This window comes from Sebastes fasciatus, chromosome 1 (genome assembly GCF_043250625.1).
Source record: "Sebastes fasciatus isolate fSebFas1 chromosome 1, fSebFas1.pri, whole genome shotgun sequence".
In the NCBI taxonomy this organism is placed as follows: Eukaryota; Metazoa; Chordata; class Actinopteri; order Perciformes; family Sebastidae; genus Sebastes; species Sebastes fasciatus.
This window is the reverse complement of record NC_133795.1, coordinates 5,437,021-5,457,459: the sequence shown is the minus strand read 5'-3', so window position 1 is coordinate 5,457,459 and position 20,439 is coordinate 5,437,021. Positions and strand designations below refer to the sequence as shown.

At 40.9% G+C, this 20,439-nt stretch overlaps 1 protein-coding gene across 13 annotated transcripts in view; it reads right to left on the bottom strand.

Annotated features, from left to right (window-relative positions):
• Positions 1-20,439, bottom strand: part of foxp1b (forkhead box P1b) — a 197,482-nt gene that overhangs the window by 107,646 nt on the left and 69,397 nt on the right. For 12 of the 13 annotated variants that reach the window (XM_074648161.1, XM_074648844.1, XM_074648677.1 and 9 more), the window contains one exon: positions 18,162-18,228. The exons of the other annotated variant lie outside the window; for it this stretch is intronic. The gene's annotated coding sequence lies outside the window, so the exon portion shown is untranslated. The remainder of the gene's footprint in view (positions 1-18,161; positions 18,229-20,439) is intronic. 13 annotated transcript variants of the gene reach the window in all.

Here is a 20,439-nt window from a genome sequence, read left to right as displayed (position 1 = left end):
TTTTCCTCGCCAAAATTTAGCTTACGTTTGGAGCATTATTTAGCTAGACAAACTAGTATGACATGGTTGGTATCAACGGATTCCTTAGGTTTTCTATTTTCATATGATATCAGGATCTTTACTCTTTCAGATTTAAAACTGAGCCTGCTACAACTTAAACATTTTGTGTTAATGCGCTAAAGAAATTAGTGGCGTTAAAACAAATTTGTGTTAATGCATTATTATCACGTTAACTTTGACAGCCCTAGTATATAAACATTAACTGATATATATATACAATTGAACTGAATAGATCGGCCCCATTGTCACTGATATCCAATTCAGCTATTTGAGTCATTATCAGCCCGATATCTGATCCAGTGTCTGTATCGGTGCATCCCTATCATTTAGTCCCCCCAAAAAGCAGTTACCCCCTCGTACGGAAGGCATAAAATATGAGCAAGGCTGCCAAACATATTTATAACACATTGGGACGACTGATGGGATTCTCAGGCATGAAATCTAGATCCAAACCCATTACAGCACCACAAGCAGAGGAACGGGGCTCGACATCCAAGCAGTGGCGGGTACAACCTATTATCACGCTACAAGCTCAGATAAATGAACAATAAGAAGAGGTAGTAGAAGGCAGACTCCGGTGGCGAAGCGGAGTAGATCCATAATTTCAGAAAAACACACAAACCAGTTTGCCTCCTTTGCATGGAGCCAAGAGAGAAGCACCTCGGTGTAAAAGGCCTGCTGTGCTCAGACAATGACGGAATGTGCCAAAGTAAGGCAGGCCATGGTATTTTTAGTACAAACTAGGGGCCGATGGAGACTGAGTAAATAGAGAAGTCTAATGAGTTTAAATCTGGTTGTACATGAATGGAATGGTAATTCTGGGATGTGGAGACGCTTTTAGGAGTGGTTCGCCACACATTTTCTCAGCGACTCTCCTTCATTTGACTTTGATAATCTCGCTCACATGTGGCTCATGCCCATTAACACTACAGCGAGAGGACAGACACCAGGAGACAAGGGGCCTCTTTTTTCTGACCACAGGCTCAATGCACAGGAAGAAAAAAAAAAGAAAAGCAGGCATAGCTTCCCTAAAGCTCATCTTACCAATTAGACCTGTCAAACATGCATACCCAAAGAGAAAACACAACTCCAATCTATCAGCATCCTATGGGATCTGTAAAAGCACTTATTGTTTTAACATTACTTAAAGTGTGTCATATATTTTTAATCATTATTTTACTAGAATTCATGTAAGGGCTGCTCCCGTGGGTATGGGAATGCTAACTGGTGGAGAGGAAAATGTGTCATTTTCCTGGGGAAAACCAAGGTTAGCCTTAACGAACTTGTCTAATTAATATTGCGTACCTATACGCAAAGATAGGACAATATTATTAGAGCTGCTGTCAACTCACTGGAGTGCACGCTGCCTCTGCGAGCTGACAACATGTAGCCTAATCATTTTTTTGGGAAAAGCTTTTGCACTTCTGTTAAATCAGCAAGACAGTCTTGTGGTAAACCGCCGCTCTGCACACAAAGTAAGCCGCTAATTACTGTTGAGTAAGTCATCAAGTGTGGTAGATGCATTTATTATGATTCCTCTCTCAGTATCATGCATGAGAGCTGGGAAGAAACTGTGGGGTCTGGCCTAACCCCTGCTATTTAAATGAGTCTTAGCACTGTTAAATGTTTCTCTACAGACACAAACACGCCACAGGTGGACGTCTCCCACCTCTTTTGTTTAGAGTTACTCACACACAGATTAAGTTAAGCTATTGATATTCCGGACACAGTCATTAACCTTTACACTTGGAAGTGCAATGGCTATTTTATTTCTATAGTATCTCACCTATTCAGTGCTCAGTGACTGCTTAAACCATCTGTAACACAATAGCCAGTTTGCTATCAGTCATCTGATTCAGGGCTGTTCTCGACCAAAAGGTCTTAGTCGACTAACATTCATATGATATTGTCGACTAATTTATGAGTTAATTTAACCAACAGATCTGTGAAACTGAGTTTCTCCGCAAAGAATCACACAAAAGCACCACTTTAAAGGTGCAGTGTGGAGGATTTGGTGGCATCTAGGGGTGAGGTTGCAGATTGCAACCAATTGAAACTTATCCCGTGTGCCAAGCGTGTAGGAGCACTACTGTGGCCGACGACAAAACACAGATGGATCTATCTAGAGCCAGTGTTTGGTTTGTTCGTTCTTGGTTACTGTGTAGATGATGACAGCCGGTTCCGTGAAGAAGACCCGCTCCCTATGTACATATAAATGGTAGGGCTGTGTATTTGCAAGAATCTGGCAATACGATAAGTGTCATGATACCGGGGTAACGATTCAGTACATTGCGATACATTGCGATACTGTAAGAGGCGATATTGCGATTTTCTAGGTTGTAGGCGATTTCTATTCTGTAAAGGGGGTACTCATGAGTACCCATAGAACCCATTTACATTCACATGTCTCAAGGTCAGATGTCAAAGGACCCCTTTGAAAATCGCCATGCCAGTTTTTCCTCGCCAAAATGTTGCATAATCTTGGAGCGCTATTTAGTATCCTTCACAAGCTAGTATGTCATGGTTGGTACCAACGGATTCCTTAGGTTTTCTAGTTTCATATGATACTAACGTCTTCACTCTAGTTTTAAAACTGAGCCCACTATAACCTCTGAAATATTGAATACAAATTAAAAATCAATAGTGTTTTGGAGAATTGATAACGTATCGCACAGCATTATATCGCGATATTCATGTGTATCGATGTTTTCTTACACCGCTAATAAACGGCTCATTCTATGGTAACGAAAACACGACAGTTATTATTTTCAGGTGATTATACACTAAAGAAAACATACTATGTAATATTATATTCCATTTCTGCAAATAGATCCCCCTAAATTCTACACACTTTTCCTTTAAATCTTGTGTTTACCCAGAGATGTTCTCATAAGTGTCTTGGAAATAAGCCATTCAGCCTGAAAAAAGCATATAAAAAACGACTAATCGACTTCATTAGTCTTAGTCGACCAAAACAACCAATGAGCCGACTAACAGACTAAGAGGGGGCAGCCCTGCCATTGACCTCCTCCTGCTGCCTCTGAAGGAGCCACTCCTCCTCGTCGTGGTGCCGGGGTCGTTTCATGGTGCCGGGGTCGTTTCATGGTGCCGGGGTCGTTTCATGGTGCCGGGGTCGTTTCATGGTGCCGGGGTCGTTTCAGCCTAAGAAGCATGTTATTATTTTAAAAGCCCCGGCCTCCATGAGAGAGGACAGAGAGGGGTTAAAAAGGAAGGGAGTTTGTGCCTTCCATTAAGCAGTTAAACTGGAGATAAAGGGCAAAGGGGCTAAATACCAAAAGACCTTACATGAATTTCTGCGTTTTAATGGAATCAGATTTTAACAACTCTATTTTCTTTTTTTCTTTTTTTTTGATGTTAAATACAGCCCATGTCAGGAGGATGCGTCCCACTCATAAAGCAGCACAATGACAATGTACAGTGGCACTAATACAAGGACATAGTTCATCATGACATTTTGTGCAATTCCCAACTGATTAGGGTCATTATGTTGGAGGCCTGATTTATGTTGTCATTTCCTCTCACCGATCCTGCATCAATGAATCTTAATGAATTGGTAAATAAGGGTGAAGATTACACTGTGTGACACCGCAACATTTCTCACCCTCAACGGCCGAGATTTATGTAGCCAATTAGAGACTAACAGAGAAAATTGGCTGGCAGAAAAATAATATTCTTTATGGTACAAAATGGAGGAGCATTCTCAGTGAAGGGCAATTGTATTGTCAAAGTCCATAAACCACCCTCCTAACCCACCTTCAAAAGGGGGGAGTCGGACTCTGCTAGAGAGAGCCGGGGATGCGAGGGCAGGTTTAGACCGTCGTGAGGCTGCATGTCCACAGAGCTTGTTGAGCCCCGTGCGGAGCCAAAGTCCTTAACATTCACCGCGGCCTATCCCCACATGTTTGATCAGCATAAATACACCCCTGTGTGACAAACATGTTTACCTTCTCACAGCAAACATCAGACAATCAGACACCATGAGGTGCTGCTTCTCTAATGAAGACACGGGAGCTTTTATCAAGGCCAGCCGTGTCAGAAATATGCCTCTTTTATACAGACATCAAAAAGCATTTTGTAGAAAGAAAAAGCAGCCAAATTATTTGCTCTAAACATACAATGAGGTAATATTTTTCAATTATTTTTTTGCGAGGAAGGGGGGGAAAGCCCTTCATCTGTTTTTTCAAAAGGTGGAAAATATCAAAAAATACAATCACCTCTTTGAAGATATCTCTGATCAACACATAGAAGAGGACATATACAATATAATTAGGAGCGCTTTAACTATTCCCGGGTACGTCGTTATCACAACCGTGACGGTTTGTAGATGTTGAAGATGATTATGGCGACGGACAAAAACAGTTTTTTTGTGTATCAACACAAAGTGTGAAAAAGCCTGCTTATTAATGCCAAGTTCTTTAAAAGAGCACTTAGAGTTATAATGAGAGCCTTTATGTATTACATATTGTGACTAGATTTAGCGAGAGGAAGCGCGGGCTCTCCACATCAAACGAGCCGGCCTGCTATTAGGCACAGGGGCTGAGGGATGCTGTGTGAAAAGGGGTGGAAAATTAAAGCTGAAGCGACGCAGGAAAGGGCTTAATTTACTGGCATGTACAGTATGCAAATGAGATTACTCTCAGCTTAACTGCATCATTTATGTCCATAATAACAGCATCATCATTACGGGGCTCAAATTAAATTACACTGTAATTAGCATATCAAAGTGATTGGTTAAAGTTGAAAACAAATACGCAATTTTGTTAATGAACATCTGTAATCACCGTGTAGACTCTCAGTGAAAACATCCAAAACAAATATGTGTTTTGGAGAAGGGGAGGAATATCCCTCTCGATACGGCACGTCTGTCTGTCTGCTTGTGTGTGTGTGTGTGTGTGTGTGTGTGTCGTAGTGATGTTGGTAGGATGGGGGTGGGTTTTTTTTCTACCTGGAGAGCTCCACACTCTCAGGATATATTTCCCAAACTCCAGGAGATCAAAGATCCAATTTCCCACACTTGCCACTTCGGGAGCTCATCAATAAAATACTAATCACTTCACGCCTGATTCTGAGAATGGAGCCGCATGCTGAAGGCTTAGGGAGACTTCCATATCACAAAAAAAAACCACCTCCTCGCTCTGACTGTCTTGACTGTTGTTGCACGTGCACACACACTCCTGCAGACAGACGCATATATAATTTGCAGTCAGGTTTATCCAATAGCTGTCCTACCTTCCCCCCCACCCCTATAAACATGGTGCATTTTAAGCACTCAGAGAGCACTTCCTCAGAAATCACACACACCTTATTTCATGTGCATATGAATGAAAGTCAACCCTTTTGATGTAGCACTTTTATCGTCCACATGTTATTGGTATAATTAAGAATTTATGATGGATCGCACAACATAAAAAGTAGGGCTGTGTGTTGGCAAGAATCTGGCTATACGATACGTATCATGATACTGGGGTGACGATTCAATATATTGCGATATATCGCGATACTGTAAGCAAAGCGATATATTGCTATTTTTTTTTAAACAGAAACTGTCATAGTATAAAGACCACACCAGAAATATACAATTTTAGAATAGGCAAAAATAACGAATGCAAAAACACGGCATGGTTTTTGCCCCAAACTGCATGTGATTATCATAAAGTGGGCATGTATGTAAAGGAGAGACTCGTGGGTACCCATAGAAAACATTTTCATTCATATATCTTGAGGTCAGAGGTTTAAGAGACCCCTTTGAAAATGGCCATACCATTTTTTTCCTCGTCAACTTTGGAGCGTTACAGTATTACATGGTTGGTACCAATGGATTCTTTCACGGTTTTCTAGTTTCATATGATGAAGTATCTAAATTTTAGCTTTAAAACTGAGCCCGCTACAACCTAAAAATCACGGGTTAATGCGTTAAAGAAATTGGTGGCGTTAAAACTAATTTGCGTTAATTATCATGTTAAGTCCTAAAATAAATCAAGGGACTCCTGTGGAAATCGGCAATCAAAGTTTTTTCTCACCAAAATCTAGCTTAAATTTGGAGCATCATTTAGCCTCCTTTGCAACAAGCTAGTATGACATGGATGGTACCAATGGATTCCTTGGGGTTTCTAGTTTCACATGATATCAATACCTTCACTCTAGCTTTAAAACGCTGCAACCCCCGAAAGATCGAATAGTGGCCGGGCCTGACGGTGGGCCGTCGGATTTTTAAGAGGCTAACTAAAAATCGATACAATATCACACAACATAATATCGCGATACTCATGTTTATCGATATTTTCTTACACCCCTGTTCAATATATTGTGATATATTGCGATACTGTAGGCAAGGCGATATATTGTGATTTTTTTTTTTTAAATCTAGTAAATAGTCTTTAGTAAATAGTAAAAAGGACACACCACTATATGCATAAAATCTGAGTAAAAACGTTTTTATGCAATCAGAACGGTGGGATCTGCATTTAACATCCAACATCACAGCACTACTTTGAGAGGGACATATACGGAGAGGGCGCATCTCTTTGCAAATTAAATAAACTATTGCCTGAGTCAATCTTTGCATGTAAACTGTAAAACATCGTGATATTCACTATTTCCGATTTTTTCTTACAAGCCTAATAAAAACTGATTTTTTTTTTGCTAGATCTCAGTTATACTTCCTCCAAGCCCATCTTTGTGTTTCCACTTTTTCACTATTATCGCTACCAGTATTTCTGCCATTAATTTAACATAAAAGGTAAAAGGCAGCAGCGATGTACATCATCAGAAATGCTCTCGTCAAATGTTAAAGAAGTGGCATGTTATTTCATTCATTAAGAAATCCATTAAAAGGCCTTATTCCTTGCAAGTATGTAAGAGATGTGCCTTTCAAGGTAGAGCTAGGGCAAATCCACTCCATCAGCTAATGATGGCACTCATTACACAGAGAAGCTGGCTAATGAAGGCGCGGTGGCCGGCCGATCCCCTCACCCAGCATAAAGCCCTATGAAATGCTAATATCTCACTTCTAATTAAAGGATACTAAGTCCAAATGCACCTTCACGGCTAGTAGCCGGCAACATAAATTTTATTTTCCAACACTACACTACACCCAGAGATGTGCCTGAGCAACATTCCATTAATTCATATTTAATACCCCCACTAGTCCTGCGTTTGCCTTGCTATCTGCCTCTCCTTTCCTTCCCTCAGCTTTATGCTGTGAGTCGGCACATCATTACGCTTTCTAAAAGTCCTCTTTTTTTGGGCTTTTTTGTTAGTGCGCATATTACTTTAAAGAGAAATAAACACATATGCACACAACAGGCTTTGTGCGTGTGTCACAGGGGAAAGGTCAGGAAAAAAACAAAGAGAAAACAGGAAAATATGCCAGCGCGGCGCCCCTGCTCCACCTGTATACATTTACAGTGTTTACACATCTTTGGCTGTAAATATGTTTACAAGAAAACCTGCTGCCCTTCTCAGAAACTGACCTTGAAGCCGGTAAACAAGCCTTTCACAAAGTTCATTAACGTCAAAGAGGGTATAGTCTTTCCCTCTCAGATAAAAAACAAAACAAACAAAAGGTCAGTGCCATACGCTTATCAACAAAATATAACTGCAACCAAGTGGAAATTATAGGCCTGAAGAAATATTAAAGAAATAAGGGACAGTATGTTTGTTTGAGCTATGACATAACTGATTTCATCTTTGTAACATCACTAGTTAACTTACGACTAATAATTTGACCAGCTCCCTCTGTGTGAATGCTTCAGAAATATCAAAGTCACTGTGACTCTGAATATGTATTTCCAGGCTGGGTTATTGCCAATAAGATGAGAACAATGGATCTCAAATCTTTTCCAGGAATTTATAAAAAAAAAAGTGGCTGTTTTTACTATAGATGTCTATGCGTATTCAAAATAGTGGCATTCTATAAAATAAATCAGGGCTGTCAAAGTTGACGCATCAATAACTCATTAACGCAACTAATTTATTATTTTTAGGCTGTAGCGGGCTCAGTTTTCAAGCTAGGGTGGTACTGGTATCATATGAAACTGGAAAAACCTCAGGAATCCATTGGTACCAACCACCGTCATACAAGCTTGTCGCGAAGGAGGTTAAATTAAGCTAAACTTTGGCGAGGAAAAACTAGCATGGCCATTTTCAAAGATGGCCGTGATAATAACGTGATAATAACGCGTTAACGCAAATTAGTTTTAACGCCACCAATTTCTTTAACGCATTAACACAACCTGCAATTTTTAGGTTGTAGCGGGCTCAGTTTTAAATCTAAAATGGAGATACTTCATCATATGAAACTAGAAAACCTAAAAAATCCATTGGTACCAACCATGTCGTACTATAAAGCTACAAACTTGGCGAGGAAAAACTGGCATGGCCATTTTCAAAGGAGTCCTCTTGACCTCTCACCTCAAGATATGTGAATGTAAATGGGTTCTATGGGTACCCACGAGTCTCCCCTTTATACACATGCCCACTTTATGATAATCACATGCAGTTTAGGGCAAGTCATAGTCAAGTCAGCACACTGACACACTGACAGCTGTTGTTGCCTGTTGGGCTGCAGTTTGCCATGTGATGATATGAGCATATTGTTATGCTAAATGCAGTACCTGTGAGGGTTTCTGGACAATATTTGTCATTGTTTTGTGTTGTTAATTGATTTACAATAATAAATATAAACATATATTTGCATAAAGCAGCATATTTGTCCACTCCCATGTTGATAAGAGTATTAAATACTTGATATATCTCCCTTTAAGGTACATTTTGAACTGATAAAAAACGTGTGATTAATTTGTGATTAAATATTTGAATCGATTGACAGCCACAGTATAAATACAAAATATCAGCAGCACACAGCCAGCTCTAATACACACACACAAAACTGAATCATTTTGCAAATAAATGCCCTACACAAACCTATATAAAATAATGCTTTCTTTAACTTGCAGTTATTTATTAAATTAAATACAAATAGTTTTACATTTACTGCATCATTTGCCGAAGGGTAGCAGTAAAAAGACGCATGAATTTAAAGGTCAGTGTTAAGAACATATCACATGATGTCTGTTTGATCCCGGCCCAAGTATTTTCCCAAGGATTCTCCGGCTCTGTACTGTGTAAATCACGCAGTCTGACCTTCTACATTCCTCATGCTCCGTCCTCCCATTCATCCACAGGCACAGATAATACTGGGCAAATATCATAAACGTGAGGATTTTAGGATTGAGGTGAGGCTGCCATCATCCTCCTCCAACTGGGGAAAAGAAAAGCCCATGCATCTGAAAGAAGCCTATTTCCTCCTCCTGCCAGACTAACCATGCGGTGAGGTTGTCTGACCCTAAAGCCTGACGGCCTTTATACTGACAATCCACGGAGGATACTCCCACATGATTGGCAATTTGAGTAACGTCCGGTTTTATGATTTTGATGATATTTTATCTGGATTTGGGACTGATTACATTGCTCATTTCTGCTTGTTTTAAACAAACTACTGTTGCTTAAAACTTTCCTGGACTTTATGGGTTAAATCACTCCTGTATTCAAACTGCAACAAGAAGTAATAAAACAACAAATGATGCTTGCTTGAGTCAAATAAAACAGCCACCGTCTCTGCAGGTTTTCTGCGGTTGTGATTTCATCCAAGTACCATAAAGGGTCTCCAAGCGTCGCCAAGTTGTTTCCAGTTCAAACGCGGCGTCGGCGTCGGGCCAGGGCGTGACCTGCAGCTGAACTGGCCTCTCTACTCGGCCAAAGGGAGGAGGGCGGCAGCAGCCACTCCAAACACATCACCCCGCCCCCCTGATAAATAACTTAACACAGCAAACAGAGGCCCATCAGTCAACCTACACATAGCTAACACCAGGACAGGGACAGAGATCGATGGAGAGATACAGACAAAGAAAGACACAAGGAAAGGAAGAAGGAGAGGGGTGGGTTGAGGGGGGTGTACATTGTGAGGGCATCTAACAGTGGAGGGTAGATAAATATCACACGGGAGCCAGCGCCAAGCAGCGTGGAAGGCCAAGTACTGTACGGCTGTGAAAGCCGGGCTATTTTGCCGAGCTGTGACATTTGTTTCTTATTGTCTAAGTGGCAGCTGAAAGCGTCTCCCTGCGAGGGCCCCTCGGCTCGGCTCTGGCCCGCTCTGACGGGGGAGGTAACCATATTAGGACGTGTATGGTAAAGTAAACAATAACATAGTTGCAATGAGATGGAAATATTTCAGCTAATGGTGTTTGTCATTCCTGTTTTCAGTGCACTGAGCGGCCCCGGGTTTTTTTCTAGCCAGCCAGAGAGACTTTGTTTATGAAAACAAGGCAGGAGCCAAGGCTAAAACCAGAGCAAAAGAGAAAAACTGTAAATAAATAGCAGTTTAAAAAATGCCTCCACCTTTTTTCATTTGATTACATAAATAAATCCACATTTGGGAAGAAATGGCCTCTTGCTTTCCGCGTCCCCCCCCTCCGGCCGTGTCCACACTAGGGCGGCTAAATATGAAAATGTAACATATTTTCCAGTTTGTTCGTTAATTCACCATCTTTCACAGATGCAAACTGTACTGTCTGAAAACATTCTCCAACAGTACTTGTATCAGTGGTCTTGCATTAGTAAAATCACTTTTTTAAATGGTCCGACAAAAATATTGTTTTTGACTATACTGAAACACAATATAAGTGACCATGGAAAGTAAGAGGGTGCAGGTTTATTTTATTCCAGCACTCATCGCCTCCAAATCTTTTTCAATACCTTACTCTGAGGAAATTTAACATGTATTTTATACAAATCTTTTTTTTTTCTATTGAGAAAGCATGCCGAATTCACAGCAATGAATTCAAAGTGGTCTTAAAGGTACAGTTTGTAGGATTTGGCGGCATCTACTGGTGTGGTTGCAGATCGAAACCGACTGAGTACCCCTCTGCTCACTCCTCCCTTTCCAAGACTGCAGCAATGTGAGCCCGCCAAGTGCAAAACCGTGGTAACGCCGTTCGCCTAGCTCAGAGGCCATCCTGCATGATAACACTTCTTTAGGAGCAATGGAAGTCAGACGGCAGCTACCACGGTTTTGCGACCCACGTTACCGCAGTTTCACAAGCATGTTGGAGAACTACGGTGGCCTTCAGGTAACGTAAAAACATGAAAGTCTCTCTTTAGAGCCAGTGTTTGGTTTGTCCGTTCGGGGCTACTGTAGAAACATGGTGGACTCCGTGAAGAGGACCCGCTCCCTATGTAATATGAAAGGCTCATTCTAAGCTAATGAAAACACAATGATTCTTAGTTTCAGGTGATTATACACTAATGACAACATAGTTATGAATATTATATTCAATTTCTGCTAATAGATCTTCCAAAATGTTACACACTGTTCCTTTAAAACAAGCACTTGAACAAGAACTTTACCCGAGCAAATAACAATCAACACTACAGGTAGAGTTATGTTTTATGGTTCCAGTCACACCAGCATTTAAAAATTAAAAACGTTCTCCTCAAAATAAATTCATTACAACAAAGCAAAGTTAATCCACATCAATTATTTTTCACATTGAGTTCAACTTTGGTGAACTTTGACACCGTTGTCCAATAGCAAACCGTCTTGACATTGCTGACCTTATCATTGCTTATTAGCTATGTTTCACTTTTAACTTGTATTCAACCCTTTTTATTATAACATGCTTGAATAAGAGGTTTGCTAACTGACAGCAAGCTAGAGCTTGGAGAGCTTTTATCCTCCTTCAATGACTCTTTATTCAACAATATGATACCATCCAAAGAACAAAAATGCAGGGGAGAGTAAAAGGACAAGTACAGAGAAAATCAGAGAGTGACTGACGAGTGCTAGCTGGGCTGGCTAGTGTGTGTGAAGTTTACCAGCTAGTTTCTCTCTACGAGTAGTCCCTCCGTCAAGCTTCACATAGTTTCTCAAGAAAAATGTTTCACTTAGCTGCTTAATTCAGATTCAGTATTTAAAATATGTTAACATTACCCAGACAATCCAACAAGAGAAACGAGTGGGGACCTAATTGTTAACAATATATAATGTGAATCGGAGCAGTGGGCAAACTAATGGTTGAATGAAATAACTGAGATACTATTTGATATGCCTGGTTTAAAAGGCTCCATTTCTCACTAATTTCTACAGCATGTTGAGCTATTGAAGAGAAATGTAGCCCTCATTCTGCTTTATGTTTCACTGGTCACTAATTTTCTCCTCCCTGCTCAGTCCCTTTTATTTGCCTCTGGTTACCACGCTATATTTTCCAGGTTAAGAAAAGGCATAAACACATGTTTTTATACGTGCAAATGTGGAAAACAAAGACTCGTTTTCCAGCCTGTTTGAATAATATCCTACTGCAGTGCTGACTCACTGGTCGACTATTCAAAAAAAAAAAAAAGCTTGACCTCAGCATGACGTCTTACCAGGTTCAAAGCTCACAATGTGCCAATGTTCACATGCATTTCTATAGATATACATTAACATATAGTCAACTAAAGTCTCCATGTCTGTCCCCTCCACATGTTGACTTTCTTTGTTTGGTTTGTGCCCACCTCGCTCCAGCTCTCTCTCCCTCTCTCTCTCAGCCTCATTCCTAATCTCACACCAAAAAACGCAAGCTGTTTATTTGCGCAGGGCTGAAGCCGCTCCATTAAGTAGCCCCACCAGGTGCTTTATCCCTAAAAGGGATTTGTTTTCTAAAATAAACGGAGAAAGCAAAGGACTGCCAAAGTGATATTTACCATGACATGAAGAAGTGATTGCAACAGAGTCAAAACTATCCAAATAAGAGAAACTGCAGCTTGTAGGAACTTTTTTTTAAATATCCTTACATAGTCAGAGACCTTCTCTGGTGGACAGACTGGAAACCACAAACAAATGTCATAAATGTATAATATAGGGCTGTCAAAGTTAACGCAAATTCGTTTTAAAGCCACTAATTTCTTTAACTCGTTAACGCAACTTGTGATTTTTAGGTTGTAGCTGGCTCAGTTTAAAAGGTAGTTAAGATACTGGCATCATATGAAACTAGAAAACCTTAAGAATCCATTGGTACCAACCATGTCGTACTGAATGAGGTTAAATAACGCTCCAAACTTACACTAAATTTTGGCAAGGAAAAACTGGCATGGCCATTTTCAAAGGGGTCCCTTGAGCTCTGACCTTGATATATGTGAATGAAAATGGGTTCTATGGGTACCCACGAGTCTCCCCTTTACAGACAAGAGTAAGAGTGAAGACACTGGTATCATATGAAACTAGAAAAACCTAAGGAATCCATTGGTATCAACCATGTCATACTAACTTGTCGCTAAGGAGGCTAAATATCGCTCCAAACTTATCTTGATAAGAGTATTAAATACTTGACAAATCTCCTTTTTAAGGTACATTTTGAATAGATAAAAGAAATGTGCAGTAAACGTGCAATTATTCGCGATTAACTACGAACAATCATGCGATTAATCACGATTGAATATTTTAATTGATTGACAGCCCTAATATAAATGTAGAATATTGTTTTGGCGAGCAGGGACAGTATATTTGATATCCCACCAGTTTACAGTATATTGTTTTGCAGTGAAAGCAGCTGGCCTAGGTTATCACAAGAAAACCCTTTCTGTATAGTCATTTTGCTCAGAAGACAACAAATCAATCCAAGTTATTAGTTCTATTTCATCTTTTCTGAAGCAGAGACATGAGGCCAAAGCTAAAAAACAGGAGCTCTGACACTTTTTTTTCCGCACTTTTGTGATTTTCTTTTCATCTCGCTGTAAGACAACTCATCTGCGGATGGAATTTGCTTACTCCTGCCACCTCAGTCAATCTCGCACAAAGCCTGTGTCACGTTAGCTGTCTGCACCTGGTAGCGGGAAGACGTTATCAAAGCTCCCCGCTCTCCCAGCAGACCAGAGTTTATGCGTCCGTCAATACGTTTCAGACCAAAAAGAAGGCATGTCTGTTTGATGCTGATAGAAAAATAGATTGAAACTTGCCAAACCGCGTTTCCCCCCCCCCCACCCCAAAAAAAGGTATTTTAAGTAGCTTCAAGATAACACATCTGTGATAACATTATCAGGGCGATTCTTTCTACCTCGCAGCAGAAGATAATTCACATGAAAGTTGCAGGAGATGCAAGAGAAATGTTGCTCTATTGTGTGAAATACTGCATTCAGACATGAAGCATGTATTTGACTGTGCAACCTGTTTAGCCAGACAATACAGCGCCGGGCGATCTGCCACAGTGTGTTCTGATAGCAGCTGATGCGTCCATGGGAGCAGAGCATCAGATAGGGGGAAAGCAGAGACGGCGGCCAGGTGAGGGTGTTTAGAAAGGCTTTGACACATCCTGTGATCTCAATCAAACAGGAAAACGGCAGAAGCACGCCGCCCGCTTTTACGGCTCTGCCGTTGTGACGTCTTTGTAGGGGACGATAATTTTTCATTTTCACGCTGCCTTGCATCTATTCTGCCTGTCACTGTTTTTAACCACGAGCTCAGAGAGTAGATTACGGTACTTACAGTGCATGAAAAACACAGCAACAAAACTGCCAGTGACAGAAGCGTTTAACTTTCTCGCAGGGAAATCTCCCCCATGTGGCACTTTTGCTACAGCGAGTTGTTTATTATGTTCCGAGCTCGGCGTAAGCGATTAAAGGGAGCTCTTAAGAATCAAAGTGTTATAAATGCATGGAAACACAGCCAGCTGTAAATGCCACAGAATTAGAAGCTTACCAAGCCTAATACTAATACGTGGCAATTTTCAGCTTGATGCTGATATAAAGAAATTACTTTTTTAAAGTAAGCAATAAATGCAGTCAAGGGAACGATTACAGAGGCCCCTATTTTCATCCCGGCATAAATCTGTGCCCGACCTTTCTGCGGGTCCAACTCATGAATCCACTTGTTTATTCTTAACACTTCCATAAAAAGTGGATTAAATAAAGCAACCTCAACAGCTAAAACTAAGGCAATTTAAACCAAAGCATTTACAGGAGGGCAAGAGTGTTTGCATGATGGTGTTCCTCTCTCTCTTACATAGATTCATGAAATTCAAATGAAGTCCAAGCATAAGACGATAAAATTTTGAAGCCCTCAAAAAACAGAGAAGCATGTTCTAAGCGGAGGCACTTTTCTGGGAAGTTGGATGTCATCAGGTCTGAATAAATTGGCCCAAGAAAACAGGCGTGCACACAGAGGCGGCCCTATCGCTCAGATATGTCTATATGATGATAAGTAGTCCAAATCAAAACTTTTGTCAGACTGCTTTTCTTACATTTCAATTAACGATAAATATTCTAAAAACGAACAGTTCAAATGTAGACAAAAAATAAATGCCGTGCTTTCACACACAAACATGCATTAGAGTCTGTTGCGCTTTAAAAGAGCTAAGACATAGTAATCCCATAAGCTGCTACAGGGATTTCTGCATTAGCGATGCAATCAAAATCACATTGGAAAGTTGCGTCAATCATTAGACTGATTTTTTTACAACATTAACATTAATTACACAACCATTTGGAGGATTTTTTTTCAGGCCCGATCTTACATCTGGAGCATGCAGCTGAGGGGCCGGCTGGAGTGGACCTGACTATGCGGAGAATGCACTCCAGATAAACAGCAGCAACAGGAATCCTCCACTTCAATCTGCTCCAAGTCTGTTTTTCCAAATGTGGGGGTAATTGTTTGAATCGAATAAAAGAGGGGAGTGAAGGCTGTTTAACATGCTGCAGTGATGAGGGCCTCCTCTTACAGTGAAGAGGAAACGAGACTGGCTGAAATCCTACAGACATCGATGACAGTTACTGCTGCTTTTTCTTTCTCTAAACTCTACGGAGACACTGCAGCAGTTACTATTTAAAGGGGGACATATCATGAAAAACTCACTTTTTCAGGGATTGCTCACATACATTTGGGTATCTGGAGTTCCTACCAACCCACAAACTGTGAAATAAGACGACCCAGTCAGTCTTTTGTGGGCTGTTGAGTTAGCTAGAGTTCGATTTCCGGTTTTGCTGGTCTGGTCCGGTGTACGAGCTTACACCGATTTGATAATATGCCAACTGGATGAATCAGCATTTGTCATTATGACACGTTCTGGCAAATTAAAAAGTAGTCGACAGCAGTAACAGGTACCAATAGCGTCATGGCGCTAAATCCAGCTTGTATTGCATTAGTAATAAGCAATATGACAACGTGATTAACATAATATTATGTTTGTTTACAAACGGACTAACGGAGCCACTAGTGTCTAGCGCATCTGCCGAGCCGGGGACGGTGAATTCGACATAACACCGACAACATGAAGGAGATCAAATTACAGTAGAAGTGGGAGGCGTGCTGTGTTTGTTTACTAGAACGTTCATGTGTTTTTTGGGGTGACAAGACGAGACGGGCTTCCGTCAGTTCCGTCAACTATTCTCATTTTTTTGACAGGCGGCTGCTGACTCAAGTGTGACTCATAGTCATAAAATTTGGTATAGAAGTCCGATACGATGTTGTGGCTTAATATCAACCATCAATCAAGTTTGAAAGTTTTTTACACCTGCCTAATTCTACTGTCTAGATCAGAAAATGTGATTCAACAAGCCATTCAAATTTGGCTCCCCTTCCTGTGTCACATGCAGACTCATTAGAATACACCGCCCACGGCTTGAGAACTACCTTTGCAAAGGTGCACCATATTTTACAACATTACATTAAAGCATGTAAACATATTCTAGTAGAAACCCAAAATACAAAAATGAACCTGACAATGAGCATGATATGTGTCCTTTAAGATGAGAATAAATGATCAGCGATGGCTTTTTGTTAAAATTGCCCTTGACTCTTCTATCTAGGATATAATTGGATTTATTAAATTTTTACTGTGCTGTTGCTCAATGCTAAACTGTTTGTCTTTGGGAATCCCTTCTGGATTAAATGGAGGGTTTTAGAGTTGTTAAAAGAAATGTTCAAATTTGGCATTTTGGTTAAACTTAACATGAAAACAAAATATCAGCTATTAGCATGAGTTTATGGAAATAAGGATATGGAAATTATTCTATGAAAATACTAACATTTCCACAAGAACAAAAACAACCAGAATAAGCTGTGTTATCCCTCCTAATTTTACTAATGAGTATGTTTGGATATCCCTCCATGTGCAGGGCCTGTTGTTGTATATTTTAATAATCATATAATTAACTCAATCACTAGTTGCTAGCCCAAAAATGAATGCTGGTTGCTGCTTAGAAACAGCCTTGTTGTTCTGTAATAGCCTCAAACAAACAAAAACAAAAAAAACACACTGCTCAAATGTACCGCCGTTATTTAGCACATTATGTGTCCTACAAGTCACAACGTGTTGATGGAGGGAGAGAGAGAAAACATGATAAACAGACAAAAAATAGAATAAGAGAAAGAGATGATGGCGAGGATGAAGCTGTTTGAGACAGAAAACAGACCTGAAGCGTTAACACACACCCCAACACACACACACACACACACACACAGACAGTCCTACTCTGCCTCACCGGATTGCTCCATCCAAAAGTTCACATCCTGGGGGCCCCCATCCTTCTGAGATAGGGAGACGGGTGTGAGGAGCAAACACGAGATATCCACCAGAATGGCCGAGATGCCAACGATAAGACCTCCCCCCTCTTGTTTGGTAAACACGGCATTACCATATATCAGCTTTTACTGACAAATGTCAACATGTACAAACAGACGGATATCTCCGCACTGAGCAAACCTCATCTCCTACAAGTTCTCCAGCAGTGCAACACGATTTAAAACACACAACCAACTTCTTACTAACTCCATTTTGACCTTTAGGGGGGGAACTGTCCCCTTTATCAGTCACCATGCTATAGTCTGAAATCAGCAGCCTCTCAGAGCACTGACAGAGTGCACCTGTCGAACCCTCACGCCCTCTTCGCCCGCACATACAGTACACACTGCAAAAATACAGTACACAAACAAGACAGCCCCACTGCATTGAGTTAATTATTAAGCCAATTCAATACAGCATTCATGCACACACACACACACACACACACATGCAGGGTGACTAGAGTCTGGTGAATGATGGTGTGTTTACCTTCTACAAGGACTTGCTTATTTAAAGCAATCTTCAGTTCCAGCGGTGGTAAAACAGCCTCCTCGCCCTGCGGACACGAGATGGAGAATTATTTATAATTATGAAATGATTACCACTGCAGACCGTAATGCTTGTCATCAGCACCGAGGAGCCAATTCATAGAGAGTACAGGGGTGTAAAGTAAACGCCACCAATAACAAGTTGCCCACCAAGTTGCTGTTGATCAGAAATGATAACGTGCACAAACAGTCTGCGAAATCATCAGAAAGAAATCAATTCTCTGCATTCCTGTGCTGTTTGCTATCCCCGTGTAGCTCCGTTTGCTGCCACCAACGTACACTCCGAGCGGGGCGGAGGGTGCCTCACGTCTACCGTCCCGTAGCCAACTGTTGTCACCGTCACACACACATCCTCGCATTTCCATCTGCCTGTTAACTACAACTACACCCACTTGATGATAACAAACGAACAATGGGGCCGTCTGATGCGAGCGGATGGTTTATTTGCAAGACAAAAACTTTTCATAATGCTGACAGTAGGTGGTTGAACACAGTGTACCTGTAGCAGCTCTGCTCTGCCCCGACTCAACTCCCCCTGGGCGGCCCTGATCTGCATGCACACAGCTTTCTTAACTGAGCACTCAACCCAGGCAAGGAAAAGATGAAAAAAAACAAAAAAAAAACAGAAGGGGGAAACAAAATCTTATTTTTATGGTAAACTGAGAAGTGACTGTGGGGCAATATCTCAGGTGCATTTGAATAAAAGCATTAAAGCATATCCAAATATGAAAGGAGAAAAAAAAGAAGCTCCCTCTCCCACTGTTCTTTTTCTGCCGTTTACATTTGGCAGTCAAAACTGTGGTGAGGCATTTGTGCAAGTGTTTATCTAAAGCAGACTGAGAGAAGATAAAAAAAAATAAAAAAACACACACACAACGGTCTGACTTGCCCAGTTTCTGCATTAATTATGTGTTAAATGCCCTTGTTGAAAACGCGAGTCAACACGCAGGCTCGCTCTGAACTCTACTGAGGGTTGAACAATCAACGAAAATGGACCATTCCCACACAACTACCCTATTATTGTGATTCATTACACTTCAATTAACATATCATCAATGGAATCGTAAATCAATGGCGAGTGCTGACAAATGACAGATATTTTCAGTTTCAAACTACTAAACATCATTAATTCCCATCACCTGAAAGAGCCCCGGGAGCTAAATGAGTTTACCCAACGCACAACATCCATTTAGATAAATGTTCCATCATTTTAACGACGGAAAAAAAATTGTATCGGAGAGGAAAAAGGCAACAACGGGATCCTGATAGCAGCTGTACGCCTTTTCTCCTTGTAACATAATGCCCATCTTGTAATGCCTAAACAGATAATTGTCTCCATTTCAAACAGCACAAAGCTGTAATATTGCCATTTAGAACAGTGGGGGTGCGGAGAACGTAGGGTGAGGATAAACAAGCACACGCTGCTTCGCCCGGTTGGGAAAACCGAGCCCATCACACACTCCCACATTGAGATTTTAGGGAATGGAACAACTCCTGGTTGAGATAATTACCCACCTAGGTGGGTTATGTGCATGCTCAGTAAGAGGCTTAAACTGAGAATATGAATCAAAATGCAACAATTTCAAAAGACAAAGGGAGCTGAGGAGCATTTTGCAAGCTTCTCTTGTAAAGTCTCGGGAGGATGTTGGAGGTGTTCCGTGTTAAACAAAGTGGAAAATAGGACAACAATGACTTTTGACAAAGAAAAATCTCATAGTAACAAGACTCTTGTGTATTAGCTTGATACCTTTAGACTACATCCACACTAAAACGGCATTTTAAAGCAATGAATTAAGTTCAGAGAGCATTTTAGGGCCGTTTCAGAATTAATCTCCATCCATACTACTAACTACACCTGAAAAAGCATATCACATGATCATTCATGTACACTGGGCATGCCGGTGTAAACAGGAAGCAGCGCTGTTGGTTGTTCAGTTGCAGAAAATATTACGAAGGAAGTACAGCAATGGGGAAAAGTAAGACCATAGATCTTTTTGCTTGAACCGACGAGAAGATGGAGCTGTTACTGAAAGTAACGCACTAGTGCAAGGCGTTCAACGCTGCTGAAAACACAACAGATGTGGTTTATTTTCTTCTGGAAAAGTGTCACGTGATGGAGGGGATTCAGGGAAGGACACGTCATGACTGATAAGACCCAATCAAAAAGTAAACATGGGTGTCTGCGTCATTGTTTTTATTGGTCTCCGTTTCTGCCCGTC